Here is a 12,708-nt window from a genome sequence, read left to right on the forward strand (position 1 = left end):
AGGATCGGGAAAATGTGAGAAGATTTCTTTTAGGATCTGTGGGGGACAGGTGTCTTTTGGAGAGCCAGATTTGACCTTAGTCATCAATTTCCACTTGTCATCTTTAGTGATGGGCGGTAAAACTGAGAGTGTTATAAAATTCACATCTTTCAAGCCAGTAGTGCTAGTTAGGAGGCATGGGAGGAATACTGTCTTTCATCAACCATATTTTGTCAATGAAAAAGAAGCCCAAGTAGTCATACTTGAGCGATCAGGGTTAGACAGTTCGCTGACAGTATCAAGTATATCTTTAGTTTTGTTGCCAGAATGTAGGATTTTCTTTGATAAATAGGCATATTTAGCCCCCCAAATTGATTTCTTGTAGGCTTTTAGTCACACCATGAAAATGTCCTTATTCTCCGGAGTAGATGTTTTCTGCCATTTTCGCTATAACTGGCATTGCTCAAGTTCAGCTTTTTTTAGTTCCTCTGTGTACAATTTTGATGGTTCATGGCAGTGAATTGGTTTTGTTTTCTGTTTCAGGGCGTATATGTCCCTGGCTTCCTTGAGCCAGGAGGATATGGGTGAATCTAGTTTAATGGTAATGTTCTCTACCGTTAAAATTGGTAGGGGAGTAAGTTTGGTAAAATAAAGTGAGTCATTTAAAATGTTTCATTTGTATCTCTCTACTTGTGACTGAAGCTACCTATGAAGATGTATTTTGTTGTTCAATGGATTCTGCCCCCTCTTTTCTGTAAACATCTTTGTCACCTCTGAGCCTTCCCTGTCTTCAAAATAATTTCTTCCTATTGGAGAAGTTAATTGGATAAAAAGAGAAGGTTTGATTTGATCTCACCTTTACTTATGTAATGTTAATAATCAGCAATCAGTGTTTCCAGTAATTCTTTATGGGCACTAAAACACATAACCATTGATTTTGGTATGGGGATAGTGGCAACAAGAGGAGATCCAACCCTTAGATATGCACCTAAATCCATTCAATTCATACTGAAGGTCATAGTGTTGTTTTTTTTGCTTTACACTAATGTATGAAATATTTATTCACCATTATAACGTTTGTCTTCTGCTTTATTTATCAGGCATATTGACAGTAATCACAAGCTGATACGGTGGAGGTTTGTCTTCCATCGCTGCATCGATTGCTTCAGTAGAGCAATTATATAGGTGAAATGTTGCACCAACAATCTTGCAGGCACTGTTCTTAACCTTTTCAGAGGTGGAATATCCAGATTTTGACTGCCATTGAGGGTTAGAGGCGACATGGGTGTTGAAAATGTTGATGTTGCACGTTACATGATATGTAGAAGAGGATTAAACAGAGGCAGTTTTATTTGTGGTCGAAGTGTTCACTATCAACGTATTGAGCGATTGTGGGCAGAGTTAAACAGAGTTGTTGTTCGTTACTTCAAGGATTTGTTCTTTTGGATGGAACAAAATGGAATATTAGATATTCAAAATGTTAGACACCTTTTGTGTAGGAGATGATAATGGTGTTGATAACTATGGGTAAATGTTTACTGCTGAAGTAAACGATTTTGTACAGGTCCCTGAAAATGTTTTAATTTTAAGTGAAGAAGACAGGGTGGCACTAGAGAATTCAATGGACCCAGACACCAATAATTCTAATCATGCAGTAGACATTTTTATAAGCACATGTAATTTTATTGCAAATCTAAATAACAATGTAGACAATGCTTAAATTCAAAGTATTTCGTTTTGCTCTCCGATATGCTCCAATGTTTTGTTTTCTTAAAAAAAATACTTTTCTTGTTTTTATGCATCATTGAGCAAGGTATATAGCGATTTCTTTACTAATGTAAAAATGACATATTTTGTACAACACTTAAAGTATTTGTGATGTCAGTGGTTGCATTCCACACTGTGGACTTACAATTACTGGAGCAAAAAATATATTGTTATTAAACATGGCCTTTGTTGGTTTCATTATTTAAAATAATAAACTGTGGGAACCCTGAGCTGGATAGCAAGTAGAAACTGTTTTAAGCTTTAAAGTGTTGGTGCTAGTTGCAATTGTGTGTTTCAATGACCATTAAACATGCAGTAATTTTAAATATGTTCTGAATGCAAAATCGGTTTCAGAATATTGTCAGCAGAGGATGTAACTTAAACATATGCCTTTTATGATAAAATGAGTGATGACACATTCTACCCTTGCAGAGGTAAAGTTAAATAGAATAATACAATTAGTGCTACATAAATCATTAAAACTACTAGGATAATGTTCAGGCACTGTAAGTTACAATAAAATACACAAATATACAAATATCATAGTGAACATTAATAGCTTAATGTATTAGCTTAAAAGGACGGGACTTGAAATAGTTATACCATGGAACATATGGAAAAAAAGCAAATTCCTATATATATATGAGCCCATAGACAGTTGGGATTATTTCTCTTTTCCTCATGGTTGATTTTAGAAACTGGTGTTTGGAGGCTCAGTTGCAGAGATTATGTTGGTTGGATACATGTTCATACTTCCAAATTGTCATCAGTGGAGCTTAGATTCAGAGCTTTACTTTCGTAAGGTTATGTTCGTATTACACTATACTTGAAATTATTTTTTGCTGATTGTTTCCTTGTTAATTGTTGTCAGAAATGCCCCTCTTAAGTGTAGGTGATACCTTGTTTTGGCCTCTCAAAAATAAGAAGACTCTTCTCGCACAATACCCATCGGCCAAGAAGACACTATTTACCATTACCTATGGAAAAACACATACCAATATTATCCCTATGCCCATTGTTACACATTTGTAATTTACATGACTGCCTATTTTCATTGGTATCATTCAGGTGATTGCTTTCATTTGCTGCCTGATACAGTGAAAGAACACATTCTACTGGGACTGAACTGGAAAAAACATTGGTCGAGTTATCAACAACTAAGGTGACACTTTCAGAAATGTCCTAATAAAGTGTTTACATGTGCATTAGTGTACCTAAAGTGTTCAAATTCTCATGTTGCTGCAAGAAAAAGTCTTCTTTAAAATGATAAGTTGGACATGAGGAATTGCTCCTCTTTACATGCTCAACTTTTTTTTGGGGCTGAATATATTGCTTTTTTAGACTCTGTCTGCACAACATGGCACTGCTATCAATGCCCAGTGTATGTGTTCTCAACCCTAAAACCTTTAGACATTGACTAGTCATTTATTGGCATGCTAAGGCCATAGTGTATGATGTAGAAACTGCACCCAAGGCATGGACTGCCGCATGTATTTTACACTCCACTCAGTAGGACAAAGGAAAAAAAACATGACGTTGAGGCTACCATTGTAGCCTGACTGCTGCAGTGTAATACTTGCAGAGTAAACTGTTATAATAACCTTTTTTAATAGGTAAAAACCTCCCTTTGAAATATTTGGAAGTCACCCCTCTGTGTGTGTTGTAGCCAACACGCTTGGTTGGATGGTAATTAAAAGTGCCACATGTTCAAAATTAACATGACAATGTCCCTAAAGCAATAAGTCCCTAAGGGCTATTATCAGTTTGCTGTTCTATGTATAAAACCAAAGTGATTTCACATTTTTAATAAATAGAAATAATAAATAGAAAGTTAGCATTAATCTGCCTGAGCTTTTGGAAAGCTAAATAGCATTAACCTTTGTCAACTCCCAGCCTCTATTCAAGCTTGGCTATATGTTTAAAAAAAATGTGAACTGCATCGCAGGAGCAAACAATAGGCTGACCTGAATGGGCAGATGACCCCTCAGAATTCCACAGAATATTTACAGAGGAGGCTGTGGGCATCCTGTTGACACCGTAATGTCAATCCTGCTTAACAGGTGTGTGAGCCACATCTAACACTTGCCAGAGAGAGAACAGGATGCCAAGGCAATTTTGTGAACATAATGCCTTTTACTGAAAGACCCTGCTTGTGACCTACCAGGCATCTGTCTCTGGGTTTGTTGTGGGACAGTGAGTGCTTCAAACTGAATTTTATTCTTAGATGTGGAACGTCACTAGGATTACCAGGGTACACTCCCCATTCACACCCCCAGCCTCAGAGCCCGAGTTTATTGTGGCCAGATACCTTTGCCGTACTGAACTTGTTTTAATACACATTGCATTTTTGGCCAGTTTACAGTAAGGTAAAAAGGAACTACTGCAAACGTAAGTTTTTTTACTGCTTGGGAAACTTTACTCCATTGGTCATAGAGGAACTGGGAGTGTCATAGGGTGCACCCATTGCCCCCCACAAGCTGGTGAACCAAAGAAGTCTGGACCCTCATCCAGCCTTTCTCTGAAAAATGGCAGACTTGCTATAAGTCTGAATATGCTGCACTTGGCTTTTGTGACCTGTTAGAAGGACCTGAAGAGTGTGGACCCCCTCTTTCTTGAAACACAAGGACTGAAAGGTCTCCAAAGATCAAGAGGCTGATCGCCTGGGCAGCACCAGGAACCAAAAAAAACCTGAAAAGAACGTTCCTGTGAAGAATGCCAGTTGACCAGTGGCAACTGGACCTGGACTGAACTTTGCTGTTTCCCTCTGACAGACACCCTGAAGGGCAGATTTATCATTATTTTATGCAGTGCGATGCAGCAAGCCACCTTGCTGCAGTATGCTGCGTGAAAGAGAAAGGTCATGATTGCACCGTATTTAACACGAAACCGGGCATTCCTGCCCTTTACTTGCACTGGCGTACTATGTGCTGCCTTGCTGACTGGAGTGTTTTTTGCAGGACACCTTCCTGCACTAAAAAAGTCCCCTGAAGCATTTTTCTCTTTCTATTTGTGCTATGCGTGCTGCAGCACACATAGAAAACGGAACAAAAGTGGAGAAATAGAGACATTTCTCCTCCTTATGCTTCTCCTGGGAGGCTTAGCATTTTTACCCATACCCAGATCTGACAGTAATGGTATATCTGGGAATGTGCCAAAATGCATGGTAGGATGCGTGGGAACACCTAGGCTACACCCATGAAATACCTCCTTTGGACAGAGTAACGCAACACAGCAATTTGCACTGTGTTTTGTTACTCTAGATTTATCAAGCCACGCTGGGCTACGCAAGGTGGCCTTGCATTGCTTCATAAATCTGACTTAGTAGTTGTGTCGCAAAGGCAATGCAACTCGTTGGTAAATCTGCCTCTTAAAGTCTAAAACGACTCCACCTTATAAGTGTCCTCCTGTGGTGTTTCAGGCGCCATAAGACTTTTGGGAACTTTGCTCCAAAGTTTAAAGGGACCAATGGCAAAAAGTATTTGATTGGCAGTTCCCAGAGTCAGATTGAAATTCCTCAGAAATTCAAAAATGTTTAAACTTGGAAATTATTTCAAACTTCCCTACTTCCCGTCCCTAGCGGGGCCAATCTACTTGGTATATCCAACTTGCTGAAGCGGCAATGATGTAAAAATTTACAACTTGGCTAAATCCCACCTCCACTCCTATCTTAGACCTCCTACTCACAACATAATTAGGCTACACAGAGCTCGGAAGCTGGGTGTTGGCCTAGCTTGTATTCATAGAAACATACTCTTGATTTCTGACATGGAGTCCTCTTCGCCTTCCTCCTGTGAATACCTCTGTCTCACCATCTCAAGTAATAACCTGCCGGTTTGCAAACTTCACACTTTTTATCACCCCCTGGGAGACAATCTCCCCTTCATCCAGCAACTAATGGAAATCATCTCTGGCAATGTCGACTCAGCCGTGTCCCAAATCTTCCTTGGTGATTTCAACCTTCACTGGTCTAACCCCAATGACCATGCGGTAACGTGCCTTAAATCATTCTTAACTGATAAAGAACTGATTCAGCACTGTGACCAACTTACTCATAACAAAGGAGAAACTCTAGACCTCATTATCTCGAAAGGACAGACCATCACTTTGGATACCATTACCCCTTGCGACTGGTCCAAAAACAACTGCATCCTCTTTTATATTAACAGAGAGGTGTCGGAGAGGAAGGGTCAACCAACGAAATCAAAGATTTGGAAAAGGGACCTCAGATCAATAGTTAGATGAACTAGCAGCACACTGTAAAGCTGCCCTCTCCTCCCAAGCTGACTTGGTTGAGGTTCAGTTACTCTCCGATTCCTACAACTCAACCATCTCCACCATCATGGATGACATTGCGCCGCCCCAACAAAAAAATGCCTCAATAAAAATATCCAAACCGTGGTAAAATGACAATCTAAACACGGAATGCCGCAACCTCAGGGCTGTTGAATGGTCCTGGAAATCCAAACCCTCCCTGGACCAACTAATACTCCTTAGAAATATTAGGAGCTTATACAACAAACAAATCAAGAGCGCTAAAGCTGACTACTTCAGACACCAACTTGATCAAGCTGCTAACCGCCCCAAGAAACTTTTAGTATTGGTCAAACAGCAATCAGTGGAATGTCCAAACCACTCTGACTCTGGAGGCAGTCCACCCTCATGCAACAAACTTGCTGCTTCCTTCACTGAGAAATCGACTCTGAACTCACCTCCAAGAAGGCTCTCCTGTCCTGTTATCCTCTGGGACCACACCACCCCTTGACCTCTTAGAAAAATGCAAACCTATCAGCCTGAACACTAAGAACAATGCGTCATGGGGCACCTTTACCCCATTCAGTGAAAAAGACATCAACAAGATTCTTCATACTATCAACCCATCTAACCACTTCAGTGACCCGTTACCCCCGGCCATCTTCAAAGAAATCAAGAATGCCCTCATCCACAGCTGGACAAGGATTGTAAACGCTTTTCTATCACAAGGCACGATCCCAGACTGCCTAAAAGCAGCTCAGGTATTACCTATACTAAAAGAAACTAACGCAGACCTCAATAACTTCCGCCCTATCTCCAACATCCCCACCCTAGCCAAACTCCTAGAAAAATCCATACGATCCCAACTTTGTGCTCACATAGAGAACATTCTACTCCTAGACCAGCATCAATCTGGCTTTCGAAAGGGGCACAGTAAGGAATGATATTTTAAAAATGCTTGACCAAAATGATTCCTGACTCCTAATCCTCCGATACCTTTCCTCCGCATTCGAAACAGTTAATCATGACAACCTCATATCCATTCTGAAGAACAGGATGGGTTTCACGGGTCGGGTGCTACAATGGTTCTCATCCTTCCTCCACCACAGATCACAAAGAGTCAAGGCAAACAACTCCCTCTCCCAGCCTTCTCCAGTACTCGTGGGTGTCCTCCAAGGGTCAGCCCTGTCACAAACATTCTATTCCATATGTATGCGGACGATACGCAACTTTATCTGAAAATCTCATCCCTGGATATCATCATCTCACTCACCACTACCCTAACGTCAACTCAAAATTGGTTAACTGAGAACCATCTCCTGCTTAACATCTCCTGCTCAACAGCTCCAAAACTGAATTCCTTCTCATCTCTCCTCCGAACCACAACTCCAAGCCAGACCCTTGGCTGATTCACCTCACTGCTTTCAACTGCACCCCTCTCATCATAGACTCAGCCAAATCTATTGGAATCACCCTGGACAAGCACCTGAATATGATAAATCACATCAGCAATGTTTGTAAGGGAGCTAATCACTTGAGGAGGACACTTAAAAATATCAAACCCTTCCTTTCACAATCTGATTTCAAGCAGGTGGTCCAAGCACTTGTCTTGCCGAGGCTAGACTACAGCAGCGCGACGCTCTGTGGCTTCCCAAGTACACCCTGGCTCCACTAAGGTCATCACTGAATGCTGCGGCTACACTGGTTACAGGTAGCAAACGAAATGAGCACATATCCCCAGTCCTAAAAGCCCTTAAGTGGTTGCCCTACGAAGCTCAAATTTAGTTAAAGATTGCCGTTCTGACGCACAACGCCCTGCATTTCAAAACTCCCAGGTACCTAGCGCAAAAGCTTTAATTATCCTGTGGTGGTAGGGCCTCAAGAAGCGCTAACACTTTCCTCTTGAAACCACTCATCCATAGCAAAAAGAGAACTTGGCACCAAGCCTTCTCCAGCGCTGCCCCAAAGATATGGAACTCTCTTTCTTTGGAAGTATGCAGAATATCCTCAACGATGGCTTTCAAACTGGAAGCTAAAAGATTCCGAATAATTAAACATTTGCCTTAATTGGGCTAGGTTCACCTGCTCTAAGTCATTGATCCTACAACCATTGTACCATCATTTGATGCTGCTCTTCTTTACCGCATAGTGTGCCCCCCTTCGTAGCCCGCTATATACCTCTTTATTGTATTACTCTCCTTAACTCATTGTCTTGTAATTATGAGAATATTCCTGTTTTTTTTATTCTTACTTGATGTCGTTATTGCATTTATGTCCTTACTTCCATCCTTTTGTAAAGCGCTTTGATATCCTTCGGGATCTTGTTCGTGCTATATAAAACTTTATAAAATAAAACTCATTAATCTGATGACATCCCACTCATTTTTGAGGCAATGCCCTCCTGTGAAGGCCTCTGGTTGTCAATAGTTGGTAAATCTCTCTTGCTCTCTGTTGGGTTAATGTTTTGTGCATCAGGTCGGATGGGGACACAAAATACTGCTTTATTATTCATAGTTCTGAATATTTTACTTTTGTATTTAGACATCAGCACAGTCTCAATCAATCATAAGTACTTCCAAACCTAACATATTTTTCACAAAGCCTATATTACATATGCAGTGAGTCTGTAGCTAGCATGGCTAGGTTCATCAGTCTTCACATGGTAGTCCCCATCACCACATAGGCTGGCTCTGACAGCGATTGCAAAACTGTTGTCCTGAATATGGGGCACTGTAATTCTTGTATAGTCACAAGAGCATGGTTTTTACTGATGCTGGCATCTTAAACACGGCCAGGCTTTTCTTCCACAGTTGATTAGGCCAAAAGAGGACAAAGGAGGATGTCTTTGTCTCCTGCTTCATTGACAATAGAAACAGAACTGAGACCAAATTCTTCCCACATTTTCACATATAGAAAAAGAAAAATGCCTCTTTGATGTGTTTTTCTGTAGGATCCTGCACATAAACAGTACTGGCTTAATCACAAGAAACTTTACCTGGACGCCGCCACTTGCCGACTGGGTGAGCTGGGAGAACGCCGACTCGTCTTGTGGCCTCCCCGTGTCCCTGGAGGGATTGACCGCCATACCGCCAGTTAACAACTTGCAGCACCCGCTTCGCGGGTGCCGCTGCGCGGCATTTGGCGTGGGGTTGAGGCTGCAGGGGTGCCGGAGAGTGCCCGGAACAAGGACGGAATAACTGCGGGAGGTATCAGAGGGCGCGTGCTGCAGGGACTCTCTAGACCAGGAGTCCCTGCGCTTCACAGGTGTGCACGGCCGCGCCCCCAGCAAGACACGCCCCCGGCCGCAACGCCACCTTTAAGAACAGCGTTCCTCCGCATAGCGGGACGCGAGCGGGACGCCGAGCAAAGCCCGGGCAAAGGGCGGGCCCTCTGTGGCCCTCAGAGGCCAGAAGAGGCTGGACTGGGCCACAAACCCTAGTCGGTTATACTTGGCTCCCCTGTGCTTTTACTGATAGGATTATAGGCCATGAACTGTCGCAAAACCAGAAGTATGGCCGCTGTAGGAGCTAAAAAACTTACCGGAACCTTGGATGATTTTATCACCCGCACTCATGCGCTAATTGACGAGGGTATAACATTAATGGATAGGAGAGTGTCCCAAGACCTGGCCATGGCCAAACGATCCTCCTTGGGCCTTATTGCACAGGCACAGACACCCAACACTGATTCTCGGACAGATATACAGGCCCTAGTACATAGTACTGGAGAGACCGGGGATCTTGATGCCTCAAACACTTTACAGGACCTGGAGGCTTCTCCTAACCTTCATTTCCTATCAGAACGTGGAGTGCAACAAAGTGAGTCAAATACCTCTAACAATATATCCGTTACAAAAGAAAGGGGTCGGACAGAAGGGGCTATCCCTAAGCAAATTCGAAAAACTAATAAACCATCCATTCATAAAGGAAAGAAGGTTCGAATTCCCCCTAACCTCCCTAACATGGATAAATTGCCAGTAGCTTTACCCAGTTCCACAGAGGGACCGCATGTTATCAAGAGTGGCTTACCCCTGAGCCTTCCAGACGATACTATTATCGACCAAAGCCTGGAGGAAATCCTGGAGTTGACTGGGGAAGTTGGTAATTCAGTAAAATCTCCATTACAGGAGGGCTATGGTTCAAGCATGAGTAACACCACTATTTTTAATATGTTAAAAGTATTGCTGGAACCCTTAGAGGCTAGACTACGCTGCCTGGAAACTGTCCTAAAAAACATACATAAGGATATAAGTGCCCCTAGTTTTACCTTGAATAACAAAATTGCCCAGGTTACTATTCCAGCTAAAAAGGCCAATAAGCCTGCGGTGGCTGTTAACAGATCGCTGGAGACTATAAAAGTGGCCCCCAAGAATTCCAGTAACACTACAAACCAGGTTGGCACCACAATAAAGGCCCCCAGAACTGACCAAACTCAGAAAACAGATCAATCTCTGACAACAACTAAAATCAATTCAACCGCTCAGGCTACATTAAGTGATCGATTATCACAGCCTTTAAACTTTGATGCACCCGACAGAGCCAAGGGCATGGCCCGTAGAAACATTCACCTTCCCCCTGATGCCTGCCCCTACGTGATTATTCTCACTGGTGTCACTGAAATCTCTCCATCAGAAGTAGAATCGTATCAGGCCCTTAAAAATAAAGTATGTTACTGGCTATCCAAAAACTATCCCCTCCCGCCAAATATACCGTGCAATATCCTAATGATTGAGAGAGCTCCGTGGGTGGGAGGCAACAGAAAAAACCTTCAAGGGGACTGTGTAGTGGTCACTTTCGAGAATACTGAGGTTGTAGAGTTCATTTGTAGTAGTGGATCCCCTAGATTCCAGACGAGTACGGTGGCTGCTAGACCTCTGTCTTATTTTTATCTCCCACAAAATCAAGCTGACAATCGATGGAGTTGGTTAAAAGGACCCCATGACAGTAAATTTAGACAGAGACTCAATCCTCCCTGGGAGATACAACCCCTTGGGTGGGAGGAGGGGTGGAATGCGGGATGGAACCAGGTAAGGAGCAGAAGAGGTAGACCGCGTCAAGGCGGCCCTCTTGTTGGTCCACATTACAGCCAACCCTATCATTACCAACAGTTTACAAATGGTCTAGATAATCCCTTGCACTTTCCAATAGCCAATCGTTTTGAATGCCTGTCAACCACAGATTGGGTTGACTGACAAACACAGAGCTCGGAATTTGGACGGAGCTTCCAGATTATCCCTACTCAACCAAGTAAGGTTGTTGCTACGGAGGACTCGACTAAATTAAACCTTTCTCATACGCCCGATAAAGACCCAGTGGAGGGTGATCGCCGGGGTGCGCTTACCCCTCTTAACGCAGATTCACCATATTGTAAATTTCTCACCTGGAACGTGGCGGGTTTAAATGTAAAGGCTCTAGACCCCATATGGCAAGGGTTTGTAAAACAATATGACGTCCTGGCAATCCAAGAAACATGGGATACCACTACAAGTTTCTCATTGGATGGTTTCTGTAGTTTTTCTACTCCAGCAGTCCCAGGAGCAAGAGGGAGAGCAAAGGGTGGCCTACTCACACTATGTTCTCTGGACTTAGTGGGGGTTTTTAAAAAATTAGATTCCGCACCCATGAACACGTTAGTTGTGGAGTGGACTTTATCTGATACTAAAATTTTCTTGCTCATTAATTTTTATAATTCCAAGGAGGTTTCTTATGCGAATGAGCATTTGACCTCTTTGTTAGACTTCCTGTCAGTCTAGAGACAAGATTGCAGTTCCGCCCCAGAGATGGTAATCCAGGGTGATTTTAACATTCATCCTTGTGAGGGAGACTGTTTTAACGATAGATATGGGGGCTTACCGACCGAGGGCATTCCCCATTTTGAACATACAAATGAGGGTGAGTGCCTCGAGACTTTCCTTGCGAACTTAAATCTATTTGAAATTGAGCAGGGCAAAAATGAACCCAGAGCCCCAACTTTTATAGGGAGAGACGCCAACACCGTCATAGACTATATTTTTGTATCATCCGGGGTCCTGTCAAAGGCACGTGAGTATAGGGTTCTTACTGCTAGTTTCAGTGATCATCACCCCGTCCTCTTAATGCTGGACCTAGACTGTTTCCGGATTAGTAGATTGACAAGTGTGGCAGCTCCAAATGTTTTGACAACTAAGGACCAGGGAAGGCGTCTTAAGTGGGGGATGATCGTCCCTGAGCAATTCTTCCAAACATTAGCCCAAGAGGCGGAGGCTAACTTGGTAGTGTGCTTAGATCCAACTGCCCTTGGCTCTGACGTTATGGCTGCGTATGAGGAAATATGTACAAGGATCTCGAAGAACTTGGAGCCAAGGCCAGGCGCACTAAGGAACAAGAAGATTTTTAAATGGTTTAACAAGGATTGTTCGCTAAAACACAGTGCCTTGTTGAAAGCATTAAAACATAAACCCAGAGACAGGCCCTTAGTGACTAACCTAAGGAAGGAATACAAAATTGCAGTCACCAATCGCAAAACCCAAATTAAGGAGGAAGCTTGGGATAGTTTACTATCCATTGATGTATTGAGAGATAGCAAAAAGTTTTGGGCCTTGGTGAACCAGCCTTTTTTCTCCGAGGATGGGAAAACTGATATGGACTGTGTGATCGAAGATGGAAGATGGCTAGGCCACTTTAAACAGATTTATGAATCCACAGCATTAACTTCACCAGTCAGTGCCCATGT

Source organism: Triturus cristatus, chromosome 1_1, assembly GCF_964204655.1.
Source record: "Triturus cristatus chromosome 1_1, aTriCri1.1, whole genome shotgun sequence".
Classification (NCBI taxonomy): Eukaryota; Metazoa; Chordata; class Amphibia; order Caudata; family Salamandridae; genus Triturus; species Triturus cristatus.